The sequence below is a fragment of the Salvelinus fontinalis genome, chromosome 14 (assembly GCF_029448725.1).
Source record: "Salvelinus fontinalis isolate EN_2023a chromosome 14, ASM2944872v1, whole genome shotgun sequence".
Lineage (NCBI taxonomy): Eukaryota > Metazoa > Chordata > Actinopteri > Salmoniformes > Salmonidae > Salvelinus > Salvelinus fontinalis.
In genome coordinates this window covers 4,019,055-4,033,687 of record NC_074678.1, presented here as the reverse complement: position 1 = coordinate 4,033,687, position 14,633 = coordinate 4,019,055, and the positions used below count along the sequence as shown (strand labels likewise).

Genomic DNA, 14,633 nt, shown 5'->3' with positions numbered 1-14,633 from the left:
GGCTAGCACATACAGGAGGGAGGCTAGCACACGCTGGCTAGCACATACAGGAAGGGGATTAGCACACGCTGGTTAGCACATACAGGAGGGGGATTAGCACACGCTGGTTAGCACATACAGGAGGGGGCACATACAGGAGGGGGGCTAGCACACGTTGGCTAGCACATACAGGAGGGGGGCTAGCACACGTTGGCTAGCACATACAGGACGGGGGCATGCACACGCTGGCTAGCACATACAGGAGGGGGGCATGCACACGCTGGCTAGCACATACAGGAGGGGGGCTAGCACACGCTGGCTAGCATATACAGGAAGGGGATTAGCACACGCTGGTTAGCACATACAGGAGGAATATTAGCACACGCTGGTTAGCACTTACAGGAGGGGGATTAGCACACGCTGGTTAGCACGTACAGGAGGGGGATTAGCACACGCTGGCTAGCACGTACAGGAGGGGGATTAGCACACGCTGGTTAGCACATACAGGAGGGGGATTAGTACACGCTGGTTAGCACATACAGGAGGGGGATTAGCACACGCTGGCTAGCACATACAGGAGGGGGGCTAGCACACGCTGGCTACCACATACAGGAGGGGGATTAGCACACGCTGGCTAGCACATACAGGAGGGGGATTAGCACACGCTGGCTAGCACATACAGGAGGGGGGCTAGCACACGCTGGTTAGCACATACAGGAGGGAGGCTAGCACACGCTGGCTAGCACATGATTGCAAGCACACGCTGGTTAGCACATACAGGAGGGGGGCTAGCACACGCTGGCTAGCACATACAGGAGGGGGGCTAGCACACGCTGGCTAGCACATACAGGAGGGGGATTAGCACACACTGGCTAGCACACGCAGGAGTTTTTTATTTATATATTTTTTCACCTTTATTTAACCAGGTAGGCTAGTTGAGAACAAGTTCTCATTTACAACTACAACCTGGCCAAGATAAAGCAAAGCAGTGCGACACAAACAATAATGGAATTAACAAACGTACAGTCAATAACACAGTTGAAAAGGTCAATACAGTGTGTGCAAATGGCGTTAGGAGGTAAGACAAGAAATAGGCCATATTAGTGAAGTAATTACAATTTAGCAAATTAACACTAGAGTGATAGATGTGCAGATGATGATGTGCAAGTAGAAATACTGGTGTGCAAAAGAGCAAAAAAGTAAATAAAAACAATATGGGGATGAGGTAGGTAGATTGGATGGGCTATTTACAGATGGGCTGTGTACAGCTGCAGCTAGTAGTAAGCTGATGCTTGAAGTTATTGAGGGTGATATAAGTCTCCAACTTCAGCTAGCACACGCTGGCTAGCACACGCTGGCTAGCACAAGCAGGAGGGGGGCTAGCACACGTTGTCTAGCACAGGCTGGCTAGCACATACAATGCCTACTGAAAGTGTATACCCCTTGAACTTGTTTCACATTTCACATCAGTGGGATTGAAATAGATTTAATTAAAATATATATATATATATTGATCTACAAAATGTTACATAATGTCTAAATGAAAATAAAAGTATACAAATTTGTTTCAATTAATAAAAACGAAATAACTCCAATATACTCGCTGCATAAGTATTCACCCCTTTTATTTAGGCAAGCCTAAATTAGTTTGAGTCAAATGTGGCTAACAAATCATGTATTAAACCACCCAGACACGTCAAAGATGCAGTTGTCCGTCTGAACTGAGCTGCAGGACACGAAGGAAACTGCTTAGGGATGTCACTAAGAGGCCATTGGTGATTTTTAAATATACCGAAAGTATGCAACAAGGCACTAAAGTAATACTGAGAGAGAAAAAACATGTCAAAGGAATACACTTTTTGGCCTAATTGCAAAGTCATATGTTTGGGACAACACATCAGTAAGTAACTGCCTCCTTATTTTCAAGCATGGAGGTGGCTGCATCATGGTATGGGTACGCTTGATATCGGCAAAGACTGGGGAGTTTTTCAGGATGAACAAAACGGGATGGAACTAAGCAAAGGCAAAATCCTAGAGTAAAACCTGCTTCAGTCTGCTTTCCACCAGACACTGGGAGATGAATTCACCTTTCAGCAGGACAATAACCTAAAACACAAGGCCAAATCTTTTTATTTTTATTTATTTAACCAGTTGAGAACAAGTTCTCATTTACAACTGCGACCTGCCCAAGATAAAGCAATGCAGTGCAACGCAAACAACAACACTGAGTTACACATAAACAAACGTACAGTCAATAACCCAATAGAATGTGTATATATGTATATATTTTTTTTTTTCTCTGACATAAGAGTATTTTGTGTAGATCGTTGACATAAAATGACAATTAAATCAATTTTAATCCCACTTTAACATAATAATGTTAAGAAATCCAAGGGGGGTGTTGACTTTTCTATAGACTCTGTACAGGCTTCAGATACTGGGAATATTAACGCTGTCATAAACAGAATTAGGTCGCCAGAGAACGGTAATCCATGCTGCTAAACTAGCACCTCATGGGATCTATAGTCTGCTTTGTCTGCCAGCTGTGGACTCAGGACTGCTTTTAAATAGGTGACTGTTAAGGGTGCTGTTTGATGCCATCGTCTTCCCCGTTGTTGAGTTTTGGAATCCTGATGTGGAGTTCTGGAACTCTCCCTCTCTTACCCCGTCGCTCTCTCCTGGGTGTGTTTATGTTTTGACGTAATTCACTTGTTTTTCTCGCGGAAGCCACCTCGGAATGGTCTGCCTGAGGAAGTTAGTCAGTTTGTCAGTCATGCAACAATAAGTCTTGTTCTATAATACGGCCCCACCGTCTCCCCTCTCAGCCCCCCCTACAACCCCCACTGTCTCCCCTCTCAGTCCCCCCTTACAACACCCACCGTCTCCCCTCTCAGCCCCCCCCACAACCCCCACCGTCTCCCCTCTCAGTCCCCCCTTACAACACCCACCGTCTCCCCTCTCAGTCCCCCCTTACAACACCCACCGTCTCCCCTCTCAGCCCCCCCCACAACCCCCACCGTCTCCCCTCTCAGTCCCCCCTTACAACACCCACCGTCTCCCCTCTCAGCCCCCCACACAACACCCACCGTCTCCCCTCTCAGCCCCCCCCACAACACCCACCGTCTCCCCTCTCAGCCCCCCCCACAACACCCACCGTCTCCCCTCTCAGCCCCCCCCACAACACCCACCGTCTCCCCTCTCAGCCCCCCCCCCCCCTACAACACCCCCCCCTCCCCTCTCAGCCCCCCCCCCTACAACACCCACCGTCTCCCCTCTCAGCCCCCCCCCTACAACACCCACCGTCTCCCCTCTCAGCCCCCCCTACAACACCCACCGTCTCCCCTCTCAGCCCCCTCCCCCCTACAACACCCACCGTCTCCACTCTCAGCCCCCTCCCCCCACAACACCCACCGTCTCCCCTCTCAGCCCCCCCACAACCCCCACCGTCTCCCCTCTCAGCCCCCCCACAACCCCCACCGTCTCCCCTCTCAGCCCCCCCTACAACCCCCACCGTCTCCCCTCTCAGCCCCCCCCACAACACCCACCGTCTCCCCTCTCAGCCCCCCCCCCCCCCACAACACCCACCGTCTCCCCTCTCAGCCCCCTCCCCCCCTACAATCCCCACCGTCACCCCTCTCAGCACCCCCCCCTACAACACCCACCGACACTGAGGTGTGAGCGCTGTAGACTAGATCTTGGGTGGACACTGAGGTGTGAGCGCTGTAGACTAGAGCGTGGGTTGACACTGAGGTGTGAGCGCTGTAGACTAGAGCATGGGTCGACACTGAGGTGTGAGCGCTGTAGACTAGAGCATGGGTCGACACTGAGGTGTGAGCGCTGTAGACTAAGGTGTGAGCGCTGTAGACTAGAGCGTGGGTTGACACTGAGGTGTGAGCGCTGTAGACTAGAGCGTGGGTTGACACTGAGGTGTGAGCGCTGTAGACTAAGGTGTGAGCGCTGTAGACTAGAGCGTGGGTTGACACTGAGGTGTGAGCGCTGTAGACTAGAACGTGGGTGGACACTGAGGTGTGTGAGCGCTGTAGACTAGAGCATGGGTCGACACTGAGGTGTGAGCGCTGTAGACTAAGGTGTGAGCGCTGTAGACTAGAGCGTGGGTTGACACTGAGGTGTGAGCGCTGTAGACTAGAGCGTGGGTTGACACTGAGGTGTGAGCGCTGTAGACTGAGGTGTGAGCGCTGTAGACTAGAGCGTGGGTTGACACTGAGGTGTGAGCGCTGTAGACTAAGGTGTGAGCGCTGTAGACTAGAGCGTGGGTTGACACTGAGGTGTGAGCGCTGTAGACTAGAACGTGGGTGGACACTGAGGTGTGTGAGCGCTGTAGACTAGAGCGTGGGTTGACACTGAGGTGTGAGCGCTGTAGACTAAGGTGTGAGCGCTGTAGACTAGAGCGTGGGTTGACACTGAGGTGTGAGCGCTGTAGACTAGAGCGTGGGTTGACACTGAGGTGTGAGCGCTGTAGACTAGAACGTGGGTGGACACTGAGGTGTGTGAGCGCTGTAGACTAGAGCGTGGGTCGACACTGAGGTGTGAGCGCTGTAGACTAAGGTGTGAGCGCTGTAGACTAGAGCGTGGGTTGACACTGAGGTGTGAGCGCTGTAGACTAGGACGTGGGTGGACACAGGTGTGTGAGCGCTGTAGACTAGAGCGTGGGTGGACACAGGTGTGTGAGCGCTGTAGACTAGAGCGTGGGTGGACGAGGGCCTTTTAGTTCATGTCTAAAACAGATACAGTACATGTGGAGGGGATGCCAAGACTGGAAGCGGGATTATGTTCTTTTAGAGGGGATAACATTTTTTTTTTAACGAGTACTCATTTGTGAATGAACTGGAGAGTCCCTTTTTACTCGGTCCCTGGCTGCTCTGCGGCGGCTGTTTTTGTGAATGAATTCCTGAAAGGCAACGCTATCAGAGCTCGGCAGATCAGCTCTTTGTATCAGAGGAGAAGACAGGAAGACACTCACTGAGCCCTACCACAAACACTTCCACTAGGTAACCACTTCCTGTTTCTCTCCCACTCCCTTTCGTTTTTCTTGTCACTCACACACTCTCTCTCCCTTTCGTACACACTCCCTTTCTTCCTCTCTCCCCTTCTCACTCGCTTCCTGTCTCTCTCCCCTTCTCACTCGCTTCCTGTCTCTCTCCCCTTCTCACTTGCTCCCTGTCTTTCTCTGTCCTCACTCGCTTCCAGTATTTCTCTGTCCTTTGTTTCTGAGAGAGAGAGAGACCCTGGATCTGCACTCATTCAATATTTTTCATTCTATTTCAAGGTGTTTAAACATCAGAATGAATTATTCTCATAATTGGGTTTATTATACTTGGGGAGCGGTCGGACAGGAAGTTAGTACTCCAGCCATGTTGTGTTGACTCTGTGTTTCAACTCTAAACTAACGAGGAAGGAGAGTCTCCCGGGTCCCCCAGCTAGCTACTGCAGATGAGGGCCATTTACATCATCTAATTCCCCCATAAGCCTATGGCTTCATTTAATGTATTATCAAATTAATTTAGAGAATTATACAAATCCCTGGATCTGCACTCATTCAATATGTTTCATTCTATTTCAAGGTGTTGTTTTTATAGGTGTTAAACATCAAAAGGAATTATTCCCATAATTGGGTTAACTGTACTTGGGGATCGTACTGTGGAAACTGATCGTCTAAATCCCCTGTTATTATTCCATGGCTTCAAAGGAATCAGACCCATAAAAGTTTAATCTCTTCTGTTTTTATTTCTTTGTTCACGTTTGTTGTGAATAAAACTCTGTTCACAGACAGTTGGGACTGTAGTTGGCGTTCCCTAGCAACAGGTGATCCACACGCTGCTGTGGTCCTGGTTGAAAGACCCTTTCAGACCTGATCAATGAGCTGAGGAGCCGTCTCCCAAGCTGCTTGGTCTGTCTGGAGGACTGGCCCATGTTTACTTTGAATGGATAATAAGTTCCTCTGGGTAGGGCTGTGACGGTCATGACATCCGGTTATTGTCATGCAAAAGCAAACCGCCTCACGGTAATTCACCGTTGATTAACATAAACACGTTGAGCATCTCCAGGCCTCCACGCCGCTGATGCACACCTTTTTGAAACATCTACATTTTAAAGAAGGATAATAAATAAACGTTATGTTTTAGGCAGGTCTAAAGAAACATGATATGAAGGAAAATGTATTTCAGAAGAACAGAATATGAGTTGGCTATACAGCATGTTACCTGGCTATACAGCATGTTATCTGGCTATACAGCATGTTACCTGGCTATACAGCATGTTACCTGGCTATACAGCATGTTATCTGGCTATACAGCATGTTATCTGGCTATACAGCATGTTATCTGGCTATACAGCATGTTATCTGGCTATACAGCATGTTACCTGGCTATACAGCATGTTATCTGGCTATACAGCATGTTATCTGGCTATACAGCATGTTATCTGGCTATACAGCATGTTATCTGGCTATACAGCATGTTATCTGGCTATACAGCATGTTACCTGGCTATACAGCATGTTATCTGGCTATACAGCATGTTATCTGGCTATACAGCATGTTACCTGGCTATACAGCATGTTATCTGGCTATACAGCATGTTATCTGGCTATACAGCATGTTATCTGGCTATACAGCATGTTACCTGGCTATACAGCATGTTACCTGGCTATACAGCATGTTACCTGGCTATACATCATGTTACCTGGCTATACAGCATGTTACCTGGCTATACAGCATGTTACCTGGCTATACAGCATGTTACCTGGCTATACAGCATGTTACCTGGCTATACAGCATGTTATCTGGTTATACAGCATGTTACCTGGCTATACATCATGTTACCTGGCTATACAGCATGTTACCTGGCTATACAGCATGTTACCTGGCTATACAGCATGTTACCTGGCTATACAGCATGTTACCTGGCTATACAGCATGTTATCTGGTTATACAGCATGTTATCTGGCTATACAGCATGTTATCTGGCTATACAGCATGTTACCTGGCTATACAGCATGTTACCTGGCTATACAGCATGTTATCTGGCTATACAGCATGTTATCTGGCTATACAGCATGTTATCTGGCTATACAGCATGTTATCTGGCTATACAGCATGTTACCTGGCTATACAGCATGTTATCTGGCTATACAGCATGTTATCTGGCTATACAGCATGTTACCTGGCTATACAGCATGTTACCTGGCTATACAGCATGTTATCTGGCTATACAGCATGTTATCTGGCTATACAGCATGTTATCTGGCTATACAGCATGTTATCTGGCTATACAGCATGTTATCTGGCTATGCTCCATGCTATAGGCTTTAGGCTTGTTCATTTTAGCGGACAAGATATGCTTATTATAAGTCCCCTGACATTATTTTATATTATGATTTTATACTAAGAAGAATATAATTGAACTTAGCTGAATAAAATAGAAAGGATATTTTTTCCCATTCTAGAGTGAATGTGCATATGAAGTGGTTATGTTGAGAGTAAAAGTGATCATTTGAAACAGGTCCTATAAGCTAGATTTAAACTTATTTGGCAACTTTAGTAGTGAATGATACAAACTTTTAGATTGTCTTACAAATCGAAACATATACAGGCTGCATGAGGCGACTATAGAATATTGATGATGTGAGAAAGTTGTAAAAAAAAAGCTCGCTGTCTGTTCCTTGTTCTCAGTCTGCACACGCTGTACTCTCAAGTGATCATATTTTCACCCATCAGACTATTTCATCTTGTCTTTACTAAAATATGTAACACTTATTTAGATTTAGAATGTTCCGTTTTATCAAATGAGCAGGAACAAGAGGCAGACCTGTCATCCTTATGCACTCGGAATAGCGAATGGAGGCTACTGGTTAGTTTTTTTCCACTCGTGCCTCGTAGGCTACGCCGGTTATTTCACGCCCACACGTCAACCACTGTTTCAGGAGCGTGCAGCCTCTCGCAGCGCAACAGGTTATATTCCGACCCAAACTCTGTATACCACGGGCTCTCCAAACCCTGTTCCTGCAGCTACCCAGTACTCTGTATGCCATGGGCTCTCCAAAACCTGTTCCTGCAGCTACCCAGTACTCTGTATGCCACGGGCTCTCCAAACCCTGTTCCTGCAGCTACCCAGTACTCTATATGCCATGGGCTCTCCAAACCCTGTTCCTGCAGCTACCCAGTACTCTGTATGCCACGGGCTCTCCAAACCCTGTTCCTGCAGCTACCCAGTACTCTTTATGCCACGGGCTCTCCTACCCTGTTCCTGCAGCTACCCAGTACTCTGTATGCCACGGGCTCTCCAAACCCTGTTCCTGCAGCTACCCTGTACTCTGTATGCCGTGAGCTCTCCAACCCATGTTCCTGCAGCTACCCAGTACTCTGTATGCCACGGGCTCTCCAAACCCTGTTCCTGCAGCTACCCAGTACTCTGTATGCCATGGGCTCTCCAAACCCTGTTCCTGCAGCTACCCAGTACTCTGTATGCCACGGGCTCTCCAAACCCTGTTCCTGCAGCTAACCCAGTACTCTGTATGCCATGGACTCTCCAAACCCTGTTCCTGCAGCTACCCAGTACTCTTTATGCCACGGGCTCTCCTACCCTGTTCCTGCAGCTACCCAGTACTCTGTATGCCACGGGCTCTCCAAACCCTGTTCCTGCAGCTACCCAGTACTCTGTATGCCACGGGCTCTCCAAACCCTGTTCCTGCAGCTTACCCAGTACTCTGTATGCCACGGGCTCTCCAAACCCTGTTCCTGCAGCTACCCAGTACTCTGTATGCCACGGGCTCTCCAAACCCTGTTCCTGCAGCTTACCCTGTACTCTGTATGCCATGGGCTCTCCAAACCCTGTTCCTGCAGCTACCCAGTACTCTGTATGCCATGGGCTCTCCAAACCCGGTTCCTGCAGCTACCCAGTACTCTGTATGCCACAGGCTCTCCAAACCCTGTTCCTGCAGCTACCCAGTACTCTGTATGCCACGGGCTCTCCAAACCCTGTTCCTGCAGCTTACTCTGTATGCCATGGGCTCTCCAAACCCTGTTCCTGCAGCTACCCAGTACTCTGTATGCCACGGGCTCTCCAAACCCTGTTCCTGCAGCTACCCAGTACTCTGTATGCCACGGGCTCTCCAAACCCTGTTCCTGCAGCTACCCAGTACTCTGTATGCCACGGGCTCTCCAAACCCTGTTCCTGCAGCTACCCAGTACTCTGTATGCCACGGGCTCTCCAAACCCTGTTCCTGCAGCTACCCTGTACTCTGTATGCCGTGGGCTCTCCTACCCTGTTCCTGCAGCTACCCTGTAGTCTGTATGCCACGGGCTCTCCAAACCCTGTTCCTGCAGCTTACCCAGTGCTTAATTTTGGAAACCAAGTGAAATCTGTTCGGGAACATCGATAGTAACATGTTTTCACAATGAAACAAATTCAATTAAACTGTTGACAGCCCCTCTCTATGCCCGCTGAAGAAAGGAATGAAGGAGAGAGGGGAGGAGTTGGAAACGCACAGTGGTAAGATACTCTATAGCTAAAGGTAATGTCAAACTATTAACTATGGAAATATATAAAAATGCCCTATTACTAGGCTATTCAAATACACTATAATTGTAGGCTTATTTATTTGACCTTTTATTTAATTAGGCAAGTCAGTTAAGAACAAATTCTTATTTTCAACGACAGCCTAGGACAGTGGGTTAACTGCCTTGTTCAAGGGGCAGAACGACAGATTTCTACCTTGTCAGCTCGGGGGATTCGATCTTGCAACCTTTCGGTTACTAGTTACTACTCTAACCACTAGGCTACCTGCCTGCCCCAAATGTGTTTAATATTGGAGTATAGGCTAGACTATGTACCAAAGACATCTTAAATACATTTTAAAAAGTGTTTTTCTGCCCTGTGTAATATGTAGTAAGCTATGTATTGTATAATGGCACAATCCAGTATTTTAATTCAGGTGGGGTTTTTTCGGGTTTGGGCTCATATATACCTCTATGCATCAGCTCTAATACTCATATGGATGTTTTGAATGAATCATCCCCTTAGAAAGCGCTGTCCGTTTTGTTGTGCTAGGCTTTGAAACGACATCCAGAACCACCATGTTTTCCCATTCAGGTTCAACCTGTTGAACTTATTTATTCAAATTGATCAATCACAGTGTGGTGAGTTTTAAAAGCACCAAAAGCACCTGTTTTGATGATAAGTGTTTGATGTGATTTTCGATTGCATTGATGTCAGAGAGTACTAGAGTAACAATAGAGCCCTGAGCACCAGACCATTAGGACCTGATGGATGAACAATAGAGCCCTGAGCACCAGACCATTAGGACCTGATGGAGGGACAATAGAGCCCTGAGGACCAGGCCATTAGGACCTGATGGATGAACAATAGAGCCCTGAGGACCAGGCCATTAGGACCTGATGGATGTACAATAGAGCCCTGAGGACCAGGCCATTAGGACCTGATGGATGTACAATAGAGCCCTGAGGACCAGGCCATTAGGACCTGATGGAGGGACAATAGAGCCCTGAGGACCAGGCCATTAGGACCTGATGGAGGGACAATAGAGCCCTGAGGACCAGGCCATTAGGACCTGATGGATGAACAATAGAGCCCTGAGGACCAGGCCATTAGGACCTGATGGATGTACAATAGAGCCCTGAGGACCAGGCCATTAGGACCTGATGGATGTACAATAGAGCCCTGAGGACCAGGCCATTAGGACCTGATGGATGAACAATAGAGCCCTGAGGACCAGACCATTAGGACCTGATGGAGGGACAATAGAGCCCTGAGGACCAGGCCATTAGGACCTGATGGATGAACAATAGAGCCCTGAGGACCAGGCCATTAGGACCTGATGGATGTACAATAGAGCCCTGAGGACCAGGCCATTAGGACCTGATGGATGAACAATAGAGCCCTGAGGACCAGGCCATTAGGACCTGATGGATGTACAATAGAGCCCTGAGGACCAGGCCATTAGGACCTGATGGATGAACAATAGAGCCCTGAGGACCAGGCCATTAGGACCTGATGGATGAACAATAGAGCCCTGAGGACCAGGCCATTAGGACCTGATGGACGTACAATAGAGCCCTGAGGACCAGGCCATTAGGACCTGATGGATGTACAATAGAGCCCTGAGGACCAGGCCATTAGGACCTGATGGACGTACAATAGAGCCCTGAGGACCAGGCCATTAGGACCTGATGGATGAACAATAGAGCCCTGAGGACCAGGCCATTAGGACCTGATGGACGTACAATAGAGCCCTGAGGACCAGGCCATTAGGACCTGATGGATGAACAATAGAGCCCTGAGGACCAGACCATTAGGACCTGATGGAGGGACAATAGAGCCCTGAGGACCAGGCCATTAGGACCTGATGGATGAACAATAGAGCCCTGAGGACCAGGCCATTAGGACCTGATGGATGAACAATAGAGCCCTGAGGACCAGGCCATTAGGACCTGATGGATGAACAATAGAGCCCTGAGGACCAGGCCATTAGGACCTGATGGATGAACAATAGAGCCCTGAGGACCAGACCATTAGGACCTGATGGATGAACAATAGAGCCCTGAGGACCAGGCCATTAGGACCTGATGGACGTACAATAGAGCCCTGAGGACCAGGCCATTAGGACCTGATGGATGTACAATAGAGCCCTGAGGACCAGGCCATTAGGACCTGATGGATGAACAATAGAGCCCTGAGGACCAGGCCATTAGGACCTGATGGATGTACAATAGAGCCCTGAGGACCAGGCCATTAGGACCTGATGGATGAACAATAGAGCCCTGAGGACCAGGCCATTAGGACCTGATGGATGAACAATAGAGCCCTGAGGACCAGGCCATTAGGACCTGATGGATGAACAATAGAGCCCTGAGGACCAGGCCATTAGGACCTGATGGATGAACAATAGAGCCCTGAGGACCAGGCCATTAGGACCTGATGGATGTACAATAGAGCCCTGAGGACCAGGCCATTAGGACCTGATGGATGAACAATAGAGCCCTGAGGACCAGGCCATTAGGACCTGATGGATGAACAATAGAGCCCTGAGGACCAGGCCATTAGGACCTGATGGATGAACAATAGAGCCCTGAGGACCAGGCCATTAGGACCTGATGGATGAACAATAGAGCCCTGAGGACAAGGCCATTAGGACCTGATGGATGAACAAAAGAGCCCTGAGTACCGGACCATTAGGACCTGATGGAGGGACAATAGAGCTCTGAGTATGAGGCCATTAAGACCTGATGGATGGACAATAGAGCCCTGAGGACCAGGCCATTAGGACCTGATGGAGGGACAATAGAGCCCTGAGGACCAGGCCAATAGGACCTGATGGATGTACAATAGAGCCCTGAGGACCAGGCCATTAGGACCTGATGGATGAACAATAGAGCCCTGAGGACCTGATGGATGAACAATAGAGCCCTGAGGACCAGGCCATTAGGACCTGATGGATGTACAATAGAGCCCTGAGGACCAGGCCATTAGGACCTGATGGATGAACAATAGAGCCCTGAGGACCAGGCCATTAGGACCTGATGGATGAACAATAGAGCCCTGAGGACCAGACCATTAGGACCTGATGGAGGGACAATAGAGCCCTGAGGACCAGGCCATTAGGACCTGATGGATGAACAATAGAGCCCTGAGGACCAGGCCATTAGGACCTGATGGATGAACAATAGAGCCCTGAGTACCAGACCATTAGGACCTGATGGAGGGACAATAGAGCCCTGAGGACCAGGCCAATAGGACCTGATGGATGTACAATAGAGCCCTGAGGACCAGGCCATTAGGACCTGATGGATGAACAATAGAGCCCTGAGGACCTGATGGATGAACAATAGAGCCCTGAGGACCAGGCCATTAGGACCTGATGGATGTACAATAGAGCCCTGAGGACCAGGCCATTAGGACCTGATGGATGAACAATAGAGCCCTGAGGACCAGGCCATTAGGACCTGATGGATGAACAATAGAGCCCTGAGGACCAGACCATTAGGACCTGATGGAGGGACAATAGAGCCCTGAGGACCAGGCCATTAGGACCTGATGGATGAACAATAGAGCCCTGAGGACCAGGCCATTAGGACCTGATGGATGAACAATAGAGCCCTGAGTACCAGACCATTAGGACCTGATGGAGGGACAATAGAGCCCTGAGGACCAGGCCATTAGGACCTGATGGATGAACAATAGAGCCCTGAGGACCAGGCCATTAGGACCTGATGGATGAACAATAGAGCCCTGAGGACCAGGCCATTAGGACCTGATGGATGTACAATAGAGCCCTGAGGACCAGGCCATTAGGACCTGATGGATGTACAATAGAGCCCTGAGGACCAGGCCATTAGGACCTGATGGATGAACAATAGAGCCCTGAGGACCAGGCCATTAGGACCTGATGGACGTACAATAAAGCCCTGAGGACCAGGCCATTAGGACCTGATGGATGAACAATAGAGCCCTGAGGACCAGGCCATTAGGACCTGATGGACGTACAATAGAGCCCTGAGGACCAGGCCATTAGGACCTGATGGATGAACAATAGAGCCCTGAGGACCAGGCCATTAGGACCTGATGGATGAACAATAGAGCCCTGAGTACCAGACCATTAGGACCTGATGGAGGGACAATAGAGCTCTGAGTATGAGGCCATTAAGACCTGATGGATGAACAATAGAGCCCTGAGGACCAGGCCATTAGGACCTGATGGAGGGACAATAGAGCCCTGAGGACCAGGCCAATAGGACCTGATGGATGTACAATAGAGCCCTGAGGACCAGGCCATTAGGACCTGATGGATGAACAATAGAGCCCTGAGGACCTGATGGATGAACAATAGAGCCCTGAGGACCAGGCCATTAGGACCTGATGGATGTACAATAGAGCCCTGAGGACCAGGCCATCAGGACCTGATGGATGAACAATAGAGCCCTGAGGACCAGGCCATTAGGACCTGATGGATGAACAATAGAGCCCTGAGGACCAGGCCATTAGGACCTGATGGATGTACAATAGAGCCCTGAGGACCAGGCCATTAGGACCTGATGGATGAACAATAGAGCCCTGAGGACCAGGCCATTAGGACCTGATGGATGAACAATAGAGCCCTGAGGACCAGGCCATTAGGACCTGATGGATGAACAATAGAGCCCTGAGGACCAGGCCATTAGGACCTGATGGATGAACAATAGAGCCCTGAGGACCAGGCCATTAGGACCTGATGGATGAACAATAGAGCCCTGAGGACCAGGCCATTAGGACCTGATGGATGAACAATAGAGCCCTGAGGACCAGGCCATTAGGACCTGATGGATGAACAATAGAGCCCTGAGGACCAGGCCATTAGGACCTGATGGATGAACAATAGAGCCCTGAGGACCAGGCCATTAGGACCTGATGGATGAACAATAGAGCCCTGAGGACCAGGCCATTAGGACCTGATGGATGAACAATAGAGCCCTGAGGACCAGGCCATTAGGACCTGATGGATGAACAATAGAGCCCTGAGGACCAGGCCATTAGAACCTGATGGATGAACAATAGAGCCCTGAGGACCAGGCCATTAGGACCTGATGGACGTACAATAGAGCCCTGAGGACCAGGCCATTAGGACCTGATGGATGAACAATA

General features: G+C 49.2%; 1 protein-coding gene across 3 annotated transcripts in view; it reads left to right on the top strand.

Annotated features, from left to right (window-relative positions):
* The window catches only part of LOC129869415 (insulin receptor-like), a 208,586-nt gene that overhangs the window by 138,164 nt on the left and 55,789 nt on the right, over window positions 1-14,633 (top strand). The gene's annotated exons all lie outside the window — the stretch shown is intronic.